The sequence below is a fragment of the Pelophylax lessonae genome (assembly GCF_965119305.1).
Source record: "Pelophylax lessonae genome assembly, chromosome: 13".
NCBI lineage: Eukaryota > Metazoa > Chordata > Amphibia > Anura > Ranidae > Pelophylax > Pelophylax lessonae.
The window spans coordinates 197116245-197128293 of record NC_138780.1 but is presented as its reverse complement, the minus strand read 5'-3'; positions in this window follow the sequence as shown (position 1 = coordinate 197128293).

Sequence of the window (12049 nt, the reverse complement as noted above, 5' to 3'; positions counted from 1 at the left end):
TGGGTGCTGTTTTTGGGTGAAAACTGCACAAGGAGCAGACAACTGAGTTAAGCAGGCTAGTCTGGGCAGAGAAGTGGTTGGAAGAGAGTCATAGAGCCTTCCGGTGGCATGTATCCCAAGCATGCCCTTGGATATAGGATGACAGCCCAAAAGAAGGCTTTGGCTTACGGCAGCCTGGGACTGTTGTACGGTAAGCTGTCAGGGGACTCTAACTTTGGGAGCAATCTGTAGTGGCGGTTGGAGGAAATCATGGATTACAGAGAAGAGATACTGAACATCTCAGAAGTGCTCTGAACACTCGAAGATATGGAGTTTCTGGCCATTCAGGAATGGGAGCTGGAGATTGCCTACAGACGGGTGATAGACTATGCTCAGCACAAGGGCAGGGCTCCCTTTGCCTGGGACTATCCAGGAGTACCAGCCGACAGTCTGGAAATCTTGCATGAAGAGTCGGCATTGTGGTCGAGTAACAGTGGGCTTTAATCACTTGCATCTGCAGCTATGGAAACAGAGCTCTTATGGCAGATGCAGCAAGTGTTGACTGACCTTGATGAACCTGTTTCTGCACAGGACGAGCTTAGATGGAAGAATGTGTCTGTCCAGCAGCTGGATAAAGGTATGGGAGATGGAGCAGCCGGCTCATCTTTCCTGCTGCAGTTCAAGAGCTGGGGAGAAGAGGAACCTGTCCTCATTCCTCAGCCACAGATCACAGATTTAATTGACTTTTCATCAGAGAATGATTTGGATGGTAAGTCACATGCCAAAATGTTGGCTCTGGGCCATAGGGCCACCTGCCCGTGCCCTGGACTTTCAGCAATTCCAGACACTGGGGATTTAAAATACTTTTCTGCTGAGGAAGAACAACCTGGTGAGCCTCAGCAGAAGAGCTGGCATGAGGGCACACCATCACTGAGCTCGAACTAACACCAACAGCAGCTTCAGCCTCCCTGAGAGAAGAGGCAGCAGGCCTTTCTGCTGCACCACTGACAGGAACATGTGGCTTCCTGCCAACAGCATCTGTGGAGTTACAGGAAACTTCTCCAGCTGAAGTGCTGACAACTGGACAGAGGGTCCAAGACCTCTGCTCCACACCTGCGGCAGTTCTTGAGGCCCAGGGAGAGAAGGTGGTGGTCATTCCCCAGCAGCAGATCAGAATCCAGGGGGAGAAGTGAGAAGAGGTTTTCACCCTCCCTCCCCAACAGTCAGTCAGAGCAGATGAAAAGGTCCCTCCCCAACGACAGCTACACATTTTGGAGAAGAAGGTGTTTGTCCTTCCTCCACAGCGAGCGATCCACAATCTGGGAGTGGAGGAAGCCGGCCTCCCTCCACAACAGTTGGCCGGAGCAGATTATGTGGAGTCCCCACCAGAGGTGCTGGCAACAGGGCAGAATGCTACCAACCACTGCCTAGCACCGGCAACAACTGGGGAGTTCCAGGAGGGACCTACTATGACAACCATTTTCTGTGGCCAAGAATGTAAATCAGGTTGACTACCTTTGTGAGTTCACTCTGCCCTCAACTAACAAAAGATGGAGTTTCTGTTGTAGTAGATGGGACGATGGTCTCCATTTGTATAGCCCAGGGATGCAGTCAGCCCAAATCCCCAACAGCTTGACAGAGTGAGCCCAGCCACTGTCCTCTCTCCAGTGACTGAAAGGGCTCCAGGGAGAAGGGCCAGCCCGCACTTCTTCCCAGTGGTGGGTATGTTCTACGAGAAAGGCAGAGGATGGCTGGTGAGTACCGTGTAAATACGGGCATTGGGGTACTGGAACTACAGACTAACTTTGAAGTCAACCCATCTGGAGTCTCCTCCTGTGTTAGTCTCCTCCTGAAAGGGGAGAGATGTGATGGGAGTCACTTGGTTGGGGGGCCCATGGAACCCAGCTTACCTTAGAGAGGTTGGGAATCCCTGTCTCAGCTCCCCAGGTCCCTCTTATGTGTAAGTCCCCCTGTGTCTAATAGGGGCACAGGGTGACCGAGAAAATGATGGATAACTACTTAATGGACACTGAGAATGTGGTTTGGATGGGACAGGAATTTTTTATCCACAAAATCCCTCAGGAAATCTATGATACATGAATTCCACTGTATCAGAATGATGGAACATTGTACGAGCTTTGCCTCATGGACTATTGCAGGTCGGAGCCGGACAGTCTGCTACTGGTGTCTCTTGTTATTTTCTGTTTATTAAGATGTTCTGTGTTTATATGCAGGATAATGTGTAATGTACTTTGTTTGTGAGCTAGTAGTTGCAAGAGGGGAAGTAGAATACTGTTTGTGTTGGTTGTTCATTAGTTATGTTAACTCTGTTTCTGTATACAATTTAATCTGCATGCAATAATGTAATCAGGCTCACCTGACATGGTGGGGTATATATTCTGTGTGAGTTTGTTCAATAAACTTTCCAGATCTTATACAAGTTTTTGTCGGCTAGTCTTGTATATTGCGGACATAATATCTGATATCTATGTTCAAGACTGAGGAAAGCAGTATATTGACGATAGCACTCAAGCACAGTCTGGGTTAGTTCCGTCACCTAGGGATAAAGAAAGGTGCGGTTAAAGTAACTTACATGTAGCATTCCTATATATTGTGATAATTCCAAAAATTAGAGTGTAACTAGAATAAATAAGTCGTTATGGTAAACCACGGAAAACGTGTTCATACCAACAAAATCAAGAGGACTAAATTTGATTAACGTGAGGCCGCAAACGTAAGTTCGTAGGATCCATGAGTATGTACCAGGGAGATTACCATATCCATGGTAACTGGATCAGATGTTTTCCAGTGGCGGGTAATGTTTATTCTTGGCGCCAAGAGAATATGGGTGTCATGCATCGTAGTTGCATAGGAATTATATTGATGCCAATGCCCAATAAAGCAAATTCTGGTGATGGATTAATAGAAATATTAGTGACATTCTGTAGGAGTGTGAACACTTCTGACCAGAATGTAGATAGTTTGTTACATTCCTATAAGATGTGGTTACCCAGTTTTCCATTGTTCCTCCAGCAGGAGGGGGAGTTAGAAGGGTTGAATGTGTAACCCTGAGATGGAGCAACATACCAGTGAAGAGCAGATTTAAAGAATAGTTCCCAAAGATTTGAAGAACGAGTTGCTTGGTAACTAGAAGCCAATGCAGCTCGCCATTGAGATTCGGTAAATATTTTGCCTATGTCCCTTTCCCATTTCAACATCTGGGGTAATTTGCTAAATGAGGCTTTATCCTGTAGTCATTTATAGAATAGGTAATGCCTTTGCAATTTGTATGAACATGTAATGTATTTCCATGCTGAATTATGTATATAGGCAAGAAGGCAGGGGCTACGTAACAAGCAGTGGGTTATTTGAATATACTTAAAGTAATCATTGTTAGGGAGGTAATATGTTTTCTGCAGGATTGCAAAGGGTTTAAGAAGGCTCCAATCATATAGAGCAGACACCTGCACTATACCTGATTCTTGCCAGGAACGTGTGGATAAGTTAGGGATAAGCAAGAAGAATACTGAGACTGTACAGTAAAACCTTGGATTGCGAGCATAGTTCGTTCTGGAAACATGCTTGTTTTCCAAAACACTTGTATAGCAAAGCAAATATCCCCATAAGAAATAATGGAAACTCAGATTGTTGGTACCAAAACCATTTATTCATAAATCATTCAGTTTATAGTCCCTATAAAAATATTATAGCAATGTGATCAGTTGTATAACCATAAAATGTCCATCCTAATGGCAGCCTCCACAAGGGGATTAGAAGCAAAATCCAGCAGGAGCTGCAGAGTGTAAAAGAGAAGAGAGATGCCTCTAAGTGTAGCAATATGGTTACATTTAATGAAGGGTCAAAATTTAGCAACTCACATGGTTGATTATTAAAATAGGCACATCTAAGTATGCAGGCATCCAGGGTAAAGCTGTCCACATAGACCGTTCTCCGCAGCGCTGGCTCTCACAGCTGTCAGGCTGCAATTGTGACCGGGAAGACTATTCTGCAGTAGAGCGATCTGAAAGCGAGGTTTGAAGCGCTCGGGGAGCGCAGTGCGGAAGGGATGATGCCGATGCCAGTGCAGAGGACAGTCTATGTGGACAGCTTTACCCCAGATGCCTGTATACTTAGATATGCCTATTTTAATAATCAACCATGTGAGTTGCTAAATGTAACCATATCGCTTCTCTTTTATACTCAGTTGTGACATGACACTAAAAAGGACTTAGGGAGTGGTGTGGGGACGGATCTAAAGAGGTAAAGTAGTTGTGGTAGCCTGGGAGCCGCTCTGATATAGGTACAGATTGGCATATTTTTCTATAAGACAGGCACAGGATCACTTAGTGTTATATTACTGAGTGGATTCGATTCTTTTATAGAAGTGGCTTAACAACCACTTTAACTCCTAAGCAGGAGATTGAGTCCTTGTCCCATACATATGGACAAGTCTTGCTCAGCTTACTTTGTTGCTCTACTGATATTCCAAGAGGTAAGATGTAAGATTTGGTGGCATTAACCTTGTTTTAAGACACATAACTGAAGTAATCTAGAGTACTACTTACCGAAGCCAAAGAGGAGCTGGGGTTGGATAACATAAGGATAATGTCATCTGCAAATAAGCCTATTTTGTGCTCTTTAGTTCCTATCGTGAGACCTTCAATGTTTTCAAGGGACCTAATGTTTTCTGCTAGGGGCTCCATAATTCAGTTAAAAAATTAAAGGGGAAAGGGGGCACCCTTGTCTTGTGCCATTGATAATGCCAAAGGGTGTAGACAGCATGGATGAGCAATACACTTGGGCACATGGGCACGAATATAAAGCCATAATTGCCAAAGGAATGTGGCCTTAACAAACCAATGTTGCATTGGTTCTGGTCTAGAAATGGCCAGTGGACTCTGTTGAATGCCTTCTCTGCATCCAAAGACAGACTCAGCATAGTGAATAACATTGATCATCCTAAGGGTCACGTCTGATGTTTGCTGCCCTTTGGTGAATCCTGATTGGTCGGGGTGAATGAGGGTTGGAAGTAAGTCAATCAATCTGTTCGCAATTACTTTAGCATAGAGTTTGGTATCGTGGTTAAGTAAGGATATAAGTATGAAATTTTGGGGAGAAGTTGGCTCCTTCCCTGGCTTCAGTAGTGTGATAATTAGGGCTTTAAAGATTTCTGGAGGAAATGAGACTGAGAAAGCAGCAGCATTGAAAATTTGTACTATGTGGTTGATGAGGATAGGTTTGAACTGTTTATAGTATTCCCCTACAAATCCATCAGGACCTGGGGCCTTTTTGTTTGGTAATGTGGTAATGTGCATAATGGGACAGTTCAGAGTTCTGCACAGATTCGGGTATACCACGGATTTTTATATTGTTGTGGCGTGATCTATTCTCTATGTCTGCAAGCTTGTCTTTGATCCACTTATTATCAGCTGCTTGCTCACCCTGGGTGTCAATAATATCATTAACGGTGGTAGTAATATCACCTATGTTAGATTCAATGTGGGACACCCGTTCTTCAAGGACATTAATGCTGTTACCAAAGTTATGCACTTTAGAAATCATGTCTGCCTGCAGTGAACTTCTTAAAAATGTCTTTTAATGAAGAGTCTTACACAGGCTGCCCCACAGTAGGGGAAGGAGGCTATAGAATCTGTTTGTGGAGCTTGGGGAGTGAATGAGGTAAACTGATTCACCTCTGTGGTTCCTGCTTGGGAGACTAGTCTCATCTTTGCTTTGGCTGGGCTGCAGGAGATGGGAGATCCAGGTGAAAAAAGTGGTGAGCCTGCTCTGTAGTTTATCGGATTGTCTTTGTTCTCCTGCCCTGGATATCCCAGCCCTTGCTGCTGAGAGAATAGAGATGGTGCTCCACGTTAGTCGGCCGCCGCGCCATTATGGCTGCGCCTCATGGTCGGCTGATACTTGTAGGCCGTAAGCTTCTGAGGATGCCTATCCACTTTTCTTTTTTCGGCCACTCTGGGATGTGCCGAGGTGCTGATGGAGCTTCGGGTGGCTGTGTGAGCCGCTGAGGTACAGGCAGACGCTGGAGTATTCAATCCGGTGAGAAGAGCCTTCAGTTCAAGCAGCCATCTTGCCCGCGTGCCCTCCATGCCCACTCATCCATGTCTTTATAGACCTTGCTTTGTTCACTGGTGTGCAGTCATGTTGGAACAGGAAGGGGCCATCCCTAAACTGCTCCCACAAAGTTTGGAGCATAAAATGTCTTGGTATGCTGACGCCTTGAGAGTTCCCTTCACTGGAACTAAGCGGCAAAGCCCAACCCCTGAAAGTCAACCCCACACCATATTTCCCCCTCCACCAAATAATTTAGACCAGTGCCCAAAGCAAGGTAAAGATATAGATGAGCGAGTCTGGGGTGGAGGAACTTGACTGACCTGAACAGAGTCCTGACCTCATCCCAATAGAACACCTTTGAGATGAATTAGAACAGAGACTGTGAGTCAGGCCTTCTTCGTGTCTCTGGAGGAATGGTAAAACATTCTCATAGACACACTCCTAAACCTTGTGGACAGCCTTCCTAGAAAAGTTGAAGCTGTTATAGCTACAAAGGGTGGGCCAACTCAATATTGAACCCTATGGACTAAGACTGGAATGCCATTAAAGTTCATGTGCGTGTAAGGGCAGGTGTCCCAATATGTTTAAACAAAAACTGGTGCACAATGGGGAAAGAGGAGTACTAGAGACCTCGCAAGTTTCACTAAATGGGCAGGGGGTTAAACAAAAAATGGATGAAAATTCAAACAAAAAATCCTCAACAGGATAGTTCATAATCTAGAAGTCCATATAAAAGGTCCATAAATATATGAAATCCCAGAAACACACTCCGTAGGCAGCTCTTGTGACAAGTAGAAGATGCTTGGAGCCAACTTCGTTAAAAAACTCCCCTACGGAATTGAGATTTATGCCTGACTATTACTGTACAGGTATGTATGTCCCCCCCCTCTGTTTACCATATGTACCACTTTTTATATCTTGGTGACAATGTAATTACGGGGTGGGTCCCCACATATGCCTCGTTTTTGGTAATCCCCGGCGCTTGATCTCCCCCAACCGAATACCTCCTTGGATGCTAGACGCAACTTAAGACTCAATGATATATTGTGTTGATATATCTATACAAAAAACATAAGGACCTATTTAAATGCAATATATGTGTATATTTTTAACTAAGTGGAATAATGGACACGGTATTATGAAACATCATAAATAATGTTATCTTCATGCAACATGTCTAAACAGTATTGTTCTTTACACAGACAAACGAAATGATATGCTCCAGATGAAGCTTTTCTCCTAAGAAAGCGAAACATGTCGAGCAAAGGTCAAATATTATATGGTGGAAGTTAATTCACACTCTCAGTTGATCCCACGGACCGACACCTTGTCTATTTTGGTGTCCGCCGGTGGTTTTTGTCTGATCGTGAGTGAATAGTCCTGAGAATGATATGACTACTAATTGTTCTGTACTTTAAGATGTATGTAAACCATTGTTCTAAACTGTATGTATTAAGATACACCACAGTATAGACCATCTATGGGTCTGGTTTGGTCCTTAACACACAATTATATGCCTGTACTTTTCTTTGGTTTTAAATATGTTTTGAATAAAATAATTTGTTTTTAAAAAAACATTTGTGCCCGAAATCCTTGTTTCCCAGTCCTCTCACTCAATTAGCAATTAAGGATAGGGACACACCCTAAATTGGATACTTCATGACCCAGATAGCTGCTGTCTGTGGATACATGGTCTAGAATAAAAATTCTGATATTAAGGTGGAAACACCAGCCATTTTGGGAAGTGGCAAGCAGCGATATATATAGATTGAAATAATCAATTGTTATCCCTAATATATGTTTCATTTGACGCTTATTGTGTGAAAGGACTGTGAAACATTCTCGTATTGATAATCTCTCAACATAAATATCCATCTGCCCCTAGTGGCAATTCGATTGCACCTGGTTAATGGAAATAATACTGGAGTGAGTTTTGAATATTTCGAAATTGTTTGTAGTGTCAAACCAGTGAAATATTTCTCATACACTGTATGAAGGCCTATATGAAGGAGTCTAGAGATTTTTTTCAAAAAAACTTTAATAAATAAAATAAAATAAAAGAATACTCTACATAGATCATAGGACAACCATGGATTTCGTTGGAAATGCATGGACAGGTCTTATGACCGAAATCGAATCTACTTGTAACATTCCGGCCAAAGATGACATAAGTTTAAACCAATATATAAATACAGTAAAAAAACTAATTAAGAAAAAGTCAAACCTGTACTGGCACATAGAATTTTTTTTAAAATATATCCAAGCCAATATATGCCCTATTGGCTTGAGAATCCACTTATTCCCCTCCTTCGATAACGCATCAAGCGAATTTAGAACTTTATGGGAACGCATTTTAACAAAATGCAGTACTGACCTATGCCAACTGTTGGTATCCCAATATAAATTAGACCTGGCTACATTAGATGCTGAATTGTCATCCTTATATACAAAAAATGAGAATTTAAAGAAACACGTACAATACGAACCAAGATGGAAGGAGGTGAAGGAGTATGGGATCAAGCTGAATAGGGATATAATTTGCAAAAAGCAGACCAAATTTTTAAAAGATAGGATGGCCTTCACGGAAGGCTATGCCTATCGATGGCCGGGACCCAATAATTCAAGGCGGCCCCGCTATCCGCGAGGCCCCCGTGAACATATACCCAATACAGGATCAAGAGAAACCGACTGGGAATCGGACTCTTTCTCAATTTCTGCACAATCTAATAGATCTAGAGTGTCAATTAAATCGAATCAAGATACCAGACCAAAAACTGATTTGGGACCACGTAAACGAGGACAACAGGAAGGAGCCAACTATACACCACGCTCCAAAAAGCGACCTGATGAAACATCTAAGTTCCAATCATCAGGAACTGGAGGTCTTCAGGGTGGACAGATTTATAAATCTGCTGACATACTAACACAAGATAGTTTGGAGGCACAGGACCCCTATTTGGGGGGCCTTGCTCTCCAAGCAATACAGATGTTGCAACCTTTACCCACCAACACTAACCCAACGAATTCACTGATACAGGGATCCACTTCTAATCCTCAAACACAAACACTAGGTGCTACCGCACTCACTCCTTTGAATACTTTATCCCTTAATACACCCAGCACCACCTCCTTTAGACAAACCACCATTGATGGCCATTTTGCGGCCTCACAGGCACAGACTTCAAATTTTCCCTTGAGCACACCACTAAACCCTCCCACTTGAAATTATCGATTATAAATTTAACTCCCTATCACCTCTCTCCTCAGGAACAAGAAGTCCTCGAATTGGGCCTCACATTCTGTCCATCAGCTCCCATGGACAGGTATGAGACCATAAAGGACATCTATATGTTCATAAGAAACCTGACATATAAATATATATACGACCCGGAAAGACAACGCAATGTACAAGACAAAGAGATTTCGGAAAAAATAAAACATTATACTATGCAAGAGTTCCGCGTTTTGCGAGATTTAATTTTATTATTGGAGGAGAATGACACTACGGTTTCTCAATCCCCTAGTCAAGGCACTCAAACAAATACCTCAAAAAAGACTTCCTTCAAACCAAAATCTAATAGTTTCCCTGACTTGACTACAAACTCTAATTTATTAGCGTTTTTAACCACAGTGGTAGGCGAGATAAAAAATTGTGAACTAAATCCAACACGGAATAATCTTTCGAAACAACAACTTCAAACGCTGAACAGATTAAGAAATCATACAGACTTAGTTATAAAACCCTCAGATAAGGGTGGTAACCTAGTACTTATGACTCGGGAAGGATATGAGAGAATGTGTCTCGACATTCTCTCAAATCGCACATGGTACAAAAAGATCTCCCTATCAGTCACAACAGAATTTAAATCAAGGTATTTGGACATAATTGGAAATGCCTATCAAAGGGCTCTTATAGATGAGGACTGTTACAATTATCTTAATAACAAATTTCCCAGACAGGCGACGTTCTACTCACTTCCAAAAACGCACAAAAATTTAACATCTCCCCCAGGTAGGCCTATTGTATCGGGCATTGGAAACCTGACCGAAAATGCTAGTCGTTTGGTTGATTATTATTTACTACCACATGTAGTGCGGCTACCGTCATATGTCAAGGATACACTCGAGTTCTTAAGGATGATCGAAGATATGGTGGTTCCTCCCGACGCCCTGCTCGTGACTCTGGATGTGGAGGCGCTATACTCCAGTATCCCTCACGAGCAGGGCGTCGGGACGATACGCACCTTCTTATATGAACAAGATCATCACACCTGGCCATTCTGTGATTTCATACTTGAACTTTTATTTTTTATTTTGAAACAAAATTGGTTTACATTCAATGGGTCCCACTACCTCCAGGTGCAGGGCGTGGCCATGGGCACTTGTTGTGCCCCGGCCTACGCTAACCTGTACCTGGGGGGGTGGGAGCGACAAATAACATCTGATGAAAGTTTATCTCATTTCTTTTTACATGTAGCTATATGGTTTCGTTATATAGACGACATTTTTGTGGTCTGGACAGGTTCAAGATCATTACTAGAGAAATTCATTACTCAATTGAATATTAACAGCTTTAATTTAAAGCTAACTTCTACAATTGATAACTCGAGTGTAAATTTCCTTGACTTGACGGTGTCGAAACATACAGATGGACACCTCACGACCAATCTGTACAGAAAAGAGACGTCAGGAAATGTAATACTACATGCGTCCAGTGCACATCCAGGAGCACTCATACGTAGTATTCCATACGCCCAATATATACGCCTACGGTGCAATTGCACATCTGACAGGGACTTCAAAATCCAGGCCAACTTGTTGAGAGAACGCCTAACAGCTCGGGGATACAGTAAACGAATATTGAGAGCAGCTTTTAACAAAGCTTTTGCTCAAAATAGGAATAGTCTCATCTTTAGAGCCAAACCTCCGAATACACAGCCGACAGTTAAATTCATAACTAAATACTCTGCCCATGAAAATGTTTTGAGAGGGATTCTTGAGCGTAATTGGCATCTCCTTCGTGATGATCCAGTTATCAACAAATATGTGGCGGAATATCCCCAAATCGTATTTAGGAGAACAAGGTCCCTGCGGGACCAGTTAACAACCAGCCACTACCAACCTATTAGGAATAATACAACAACACGTAGGGGTACTTATAAATGCCACCAATGCGCTCTTTGTCCCTGGATAGAGGAGAAAACTCAATATGTCTTGCCTAACGGTGAAACTTTTAGTCCCAAATTCCGGGCTGATTGTAGCACTCGAGGAGTTGTGTACATAATGCACTGTACCTGTGGTATGTTCTACATAGGTAAAACTATAAGAGAACTTCGCCAGAGGATGAAGGATCATGTGTACGTGTCGGCAGGGGGAAGAATGGTTACGCCCGTGAGCAGGCATCTCGACCTATACCATAGGTTCAATCCAAAAAAGGCAAGATTCTATGTACTCGAGGTTATCCCTCAGGATCCTCGAGGTGGCAACTGGGACAAGAAAATTCTCCAGAGAGAAACTCTCTGGATAGAGCGTCTCAGTGCCACATCTAGACCTGGTTTGAATGAGACCCAATCGTACAAACCTTTTTTATGAAGACTGTTTACTCGCCCATTGGGGGTGGGCCCAGTGTCCGGAGATGCACGCTCTGGATGTGGAATGGACATATATATGGGGTGTTTTGGTCGTGATGTCTGCCTGGTTTCTATGGCGTGACCTTCTTCCTCCTCCCGATACCTCACTGATCTTAATCTTAATATGAGCTATTATTTTGCCTATGCCAGCTCTTGTCATACGACTCCTCGATATGCTCAACCATTGATCTTCTGGTATCCTTCCCATTCCATCATGATGTCCATGACCAGTTTTTAAAAAATCTAAATGACGTAAGAAAATTATATCCTTAAGGAAATATATGTTTGCACTTGTGGTAGCATATATACACATTTGTTGTTGAGAGAAAAAATATGAGAGTGTCTTAAGTAGGGGGCAGTTCTGTCCC